This window comes from Lactuca virosa, chromosome 9 (genome assembly GCF_052849685.1).
Source record: "Lactuca virosa cultivar CGN04683 chromosome 9, Lactuca_virosa_CGN04683_v6, whole genome shotgun sequence".
NCBI lineage: Eukaryota > Viridiplantae > Streptophyta > Magnoliopsida > Asterales > Asteraceae > Lactuca > Lactuca virosa.
The window spans coordinates 206,790,882-206,796,977 of NC_136434.1; the positions used below are offsets into that span (position 1 = coordinate 206,790,882).

Genomic DNA, 6,096 nt, shown 5'->3' on the forward strand with positions numbered 1-6,096 from the left:
CTTATTTTTCATTCCAATGGAATGAACCATTTATTATATACTATATATCTTATTTCAAATAGCAAATAAAAAAGCTCTTAAATGTTTATAAAAAAACTATATACCATAAAATCTTAACATAACATAATTAAGTAATCGTTTTGACGTAAATTAGGAAAAAGATTAGTTTGATTGAAACTTAAGAATAAATTTAAAAATATTTTTCTTATTGAAGAAAAATAGATAATACAAATAAAACTAATTTATAAGTATAACATTATCATTCCTTTCCTTCAATGCATTAAAAAAAACATCCCTCCCTCATGGAATGAAATTCAAACCAAACATGATGTTTTTTCAATTCCTACGGAATCAGTCATTCCATTCCAAGGGTATTCAAAAATACACATATTATTATTACCTACCTCAATTAAAGTTGAATCCACCAGAAAGAACGAAAACATCACCACCTCGAAAATGGAAACCGCCACCAACAGGAGGCTGAGTTGCAGCTGCATCGCCAAGTGGCATGGAATCATCCTCTTTCTCCAACCAATAAGTCTCAAAAAGTTTCACTGTTTCTCATAAATCTCATTGTTATCATTCTCTGTAAATTCTTAATCTTCTCCAACCCTTCTGCATCATCAACCATCTGTGCATAAAGATTCACATCCGCTGATCTTCCCAAATTCTTTTCTGCTTCACCAACTTTTAATATATTCTCTAGCCCCTCTAAACAAACTGTCACTATTCTTGGGTCTGGACATATGAGTAAATCATACAAAGGCTTAATACATCCCTCACTTACCAAATACCTGCATCCACCATTTTATTATCAGTAAATATATAGCTTTTGAGATGTAAATACTTAACAAATTATAATGAAAATTTAAGTTTATGAATCTTACTTGATTTGGTCATGGCTTCCACCAGAAGTAGCATTTGATGTCAAATTTTGCATTTTGAAGCAGATGAATAAGAGGGCCAATGATATTTGCTTCAATGTCTGTCTGTAAAAATCATAAAGTAGATATATCAGTCAAGAAAACAATGTTAGATGCTTAAATCTTGATGAAAATTTCAAATTATGACCTGAATCTGCTCCTTGTTACCAGCAGTGATGTTTGATATGGTCAAACACGCTTCTTTCTTAATACTTTTTTTTGTGGTTATTGGCCAACAAGTTAAGAAGATAAGGCAAAGTTATGTCTTCAGTTTTACCCATCTTCACTCTTGCTGAACCATTTGCCTGTCATTAATTAAACTCATTAAGAACATAAACTAGGTGTTTTTATTAAATAAAAAAGAATTTGAAAAGGTTTTTACATGAGCAATGACTCCAATTTAAACAGATATGGGGCGATAAGTTAATCTTTTACGCCCATCTGTACGAAGGTCTTGAGCAATTCCTCCGTGTATAAAATGATTTTCTCCAACAATTCATATTTAAATACCGTTTGAGTATATAACTAACTTTAGACACATAAGGTTTGGGAACAAATGTTTTTAAGAACAATTTGAAGAAAAGATACTAACCTTTTAAGGATATTGTTGATCCGTGAACAAATATGGAGCTTAATAGATTGCTTGAAGAGTACCCTGGTGCTGATTCTTGGCTACAATATAAACAATAATAATATTATTAGATGTTTCTATTAATGTCAAAACAAATGCAAGACCAACTCTCAGGATAGGAACAACGTGGAAACAAAGAAGAGCTTATTAGTTAACTAAAATTCACTACTAAAGACAACTTTTACCATTATAGTAAACCCAAAATAAGTCTTTTTTTTTCCAAAGAGTAAACCCAAAATAAATCTTTATTCTAAACCAAAATATAGACATATAACTTTCTATCAACATAGATTTCATCCAAATCAAAATCAAAGCATTAGAACAATAAATATAAAAATTATACATGACTGTTAAGAGAAAAAAGATAGAGAACCTGGTGATTCGGAAGGTAGATTGAATTTGTACATACATGGTATTCAAGAACTTCATGGAAACACGAAAAACAAAATCAAAATGATAAAAACACAAAAAAAAACATACATTTGATAGATTATATGCAGCCAATTATACTTGCCTGTAAGAGTGAGTGTGCATATTTTAGAGATGGGGGAACAGTGTGCATATTTTAGAGATGGGGGAACAGTGGCCCAGGCGACATCCAACATTGGTAGGTTACCCTTTTTTATGTGAAGTATTGATCGAGGTGATGTGGTTTTATCAAAGAATTTGGTGGTTCCGACCACGATGGTTTACAGTGAGTCGATTTTATGAGGGCATTCAGATAGAGAAAGGTAGCGAGTCTGGATCGATTTTGTAAGGGTCGAAGACCATGTTGTAATATGTCGAAGTCATAAGTGTATTTTACAAGGCACATTTGTAACGAAGCTTAGTTGTTCAGTCCTTGTAATTTTTTGTGTGCTTTCATGTTTCCTATAAATAGGGACATTACTTAGAGTTAGAGAAGAGTCTTAGATGAACTTGTCTATTTTCTCTCTGTAACATTTGAAAGCATAATAGAGCTGAAACCAGATCATATTTACATCTCGTGTTCAAACTACATTTTCGTTACTCTGATTCGTTACATTCTCGATTCATCACTTCATCAATTGGTATCAGAGCAGGAATCATAATCTGCGATCTGATTTTCACTCTGATTCAAAAGGTTTTTGAATCAAATTTCTGGTTAAAAAAGTTCCGCACCTTTTGACGTGAAAAAGCGTTCTAGATCTTCATTTATGATTTGATTCTGCAACTGATTTGTTGAATCGAGTGTTATACTTGATATCTCTAATCAATTCAGCAATTTGCTTTCATATTCTCCTTTATTTCTCGAAAATTCTCAAAAATTTACTTCCGTACATCAATGGCGAACTTCAATCTCAACTCGATGACTTCATACTCTCATCTGTTAGGATCTTCAACTAAGATTCCTATGCTCATTCCGGAATACTATGATCGGTGGTCTGATCGTATGCAAGATTACTTGAATGGACTTGATGAAGAGCTTTGGTCTTGTATCTTAGGGAATCTTATTCTTCCGACGAATCTTCAACCTATTGGATCTTCATCTGGTACTACGAGTGTTGATGCTCAAACTGATCGAATGAAGAAACTTGAAAAATGATGCATAAGGGAGTTACGTGGTGCATTGCCTCCAGTTGTGTATAACTATGTCAGAAGTTGTACAACTGCAAAAGAAATATGGAATAATCTCAAAGAAAAGTTACAAGGTAGCGAGAAGACGAAAATCAGTTCAGTTAAGCACTGCTTGATTGAGTTGAAGGATTTCAAGCAAAAAGATGGTGAAACGATTGAAAGTTACTATGATAGGCTGAACGAATTGATTTACAAATGTAATCGTTATGGAATCACGAGGTCTGCTATGGAATTCAATCTCACCTTCATTATGGGACTCCGTAAAGAATGGAGGAGTGTTAGCATGATGGTGAAAAATCAACAGAGTTTCGACACATCTTCTTTGAATGATTTGTACAATCAACTGAAAACTCACGAAAGTGAAGTGAACGAAATGGCAGAAGAGTTGAAGCTTAGTCTGGGAGGTCCATTAGCACTTGTCTCTAAAGAGTCTGAAAAGGAAGCAGTCGAAAAAGGTGATTCTGATGATGAAGAGGGGTTTATCATGAATTCGGATGATGAGGCAATAGCTTTTTACTCAAACAATCGAGTCAATAAGTTTTTTAAGAAACCGTTTAATCCAAAGGTAAAGCAAAGTGAAGGAAAAGGAGGTTTTGTAAACAAGGCTGCAGGAGAGGAGAAGAAGAAGTATGAGAAGAATGATGGGAAGGGTGATGAGGAGAAGAAAGAGAAGAAACTGAAAGGAGATTCTGGTATGGATTGTCATTATTGCAACATAGCAAATCATCTAGCAAATGATTGCATGCTTCGTAAGAAGGATGAGAAAAAGAATACAGTAAAGGACGAAGCGTATTATGTGGAGAGATTGGAAGAGGTGCGTACGAAGGCGAAAAATTTGTCTTTGGTGGCTCAAGGTGAACATGAGAATGATGACACATATCAAATTTGGTCTTTGGGCTCCGATGATGACGAAATGCGTAATCCTACGCATGGAGCCCTGTATGCGAAGCTGGAGGAAGATTCGGACGAAGAGGTGACGGGTCGATGCTTTGTGTCAAAGACTGCTGATAAATCTCCAATGACTACGAAGGTACGTACTATTCTTCAGTCTTTCAATATTCCTTTAAGTGCATATGATTCTGATCTAATTGCTTTTGATGATACTGTTGCTTATTTCGATGCTTTGGTTGTATCTGCTAGCAATGAGGCTAAGAAATCAACTTCTCAGTTGATAGAAGTTCAGAAGAAGTTAGATGCCAAGAAAATAAAAATAGAGAGTTTAGAATTACAAATTACGAACATTATGTGTGATAGAGATTCGTTGTCTAGTTATGTAAAACTCTTATTAGCCCAACAAAACATATATTGTAACTCTGCTAAACGACTCTATGGCAAATTAACTGCATTGCATCATTCGTGTGAAATTAGCAAGGAGTAACATAGGAAATTATTACCTTTCCTAGCATATGAGAGAGCGAAGGTTGATAATATTTCGTATGATTGTGAGAAAAATATTGCTGAGTTTGACAAAATTCCTGATGATAGATATGCTTATGGAATTGTCAAAATTGACGAATGTCTTGATTCAAGTGAATTAGTTAACATTGTGAATGATACTTTGACAAAATCAGAACAAATCAAAATTTTGAAAAAGACTGAGAATTCAACATCTGATTCTCAATCTAATTTTGCCGATATTGAAGATAACTCTGACAATATTAGCGAAATTAGTGATATTGAGGATGTTGATTGTTCTTAGTTGTCTGTCATTAATGTTGCATCAAAATCTAAAGGAAAAGAAAAACTTAAGGATTTGGTGGATAAGATTGACACTGACAAACCTTCAACTTCGAAAGTTGGTGATCCTGATTTTATGAATATCCGAGATAGTCAAACGGATAGCAGTGATGACGAAAATGATGAAGACGATTCACTAAAACAGGTTTGATCAAACAAAGATTCGAAAGAAACTGAAATTCCATGTGTTGTTGTTGATCAAGTGGTTGGGGACACTGAAAATTTCGACAAAGTGTTGTCTGAAAAAGGAGCCCATTATTTGGAAACAAATCAAGTGGTGTATCCAAATTTCAAGTGTACTGATGATATTGTATTTCCAAATCAAGTGTTTGTCACCACTGGAAATGTTGATAAAATTAAACTTGAATTCAACAAAATGGTCAAAGATGACAACAAGAAAACAACAGTCGAAGCATTCTTTTCAAATCAAAGCACTGTCGAAAATAATCTAACAAAGAATTCGTATGTTTTTCAAAGACAAAAACCACAACGCAAATGGGTTGAAAAATCGAAAGTTGTGAAAGAAGTTACAAAAGAGGTTGTTGTGGAAAATGAAATTGTTGTCAAATTAAATTCCAAAGAATTTAAAGAACAAATTGACAAGTTTTCAAAAGAAAATGCAACTTCAAAATGACAAGCTCGAAAGAAGATTTTTTGTCAAACTATGGAGTCTCGAAAGAAACAAAATGGTTTTACATTGAAAACGACTGAAAACACAAAGACTACATCTGTTGAGAACAAGTCTTTAAATTCAGCACTTTATTCAGATCAAAAGAAAAATCCCGCTCAAACAAATAAAACTAAATTTGAATTTTATCCAAAAACAATGTTTTTCAAAGATAACAAAAATACCTCAAAGGGTGTTCAAAATCAATCCATAACACAACGATTTTCTTCCAATCAACAAACACGATTTTCTCAAACACAAAAACATCATAATCGTTTTTCTCAAAATACAAGTGTTGGAAACAATGATGGAAGTCGATATGCAATGGCATTTCGTCCTCAATCAAATGTTGATTTCTTCCCACAAAAACCGAAATTTTTAAATCCTTCAGGAAAACAAACCTTAAAAGTTTCATATACAAAAGGGTGGTCTCGTGACAAAAACATTGATCATTGGCTTGAAGGAAAAGGATGAATGTATCAATCAAGGAAATCTTCTCAACAACAAATTCACGAAGCCTATGAGCAGTATGTGAATACTTC

General features: G+C 33.7%; 1 pseudogene; it reads right to left on the minus strand.

Annotated features, from left to right (window-relative positions):
* Positions 1 to 405: 405 nt before the first annotated feature.
* LOC145140228 (importin subunit alpha-1b-like) lies at positions 406 to 5,885 on the minus strand (annotated as a pseudogene).
* Between the last annotated feature and the right edge of the window lie 211 nt (positions 5,886 to 6,096).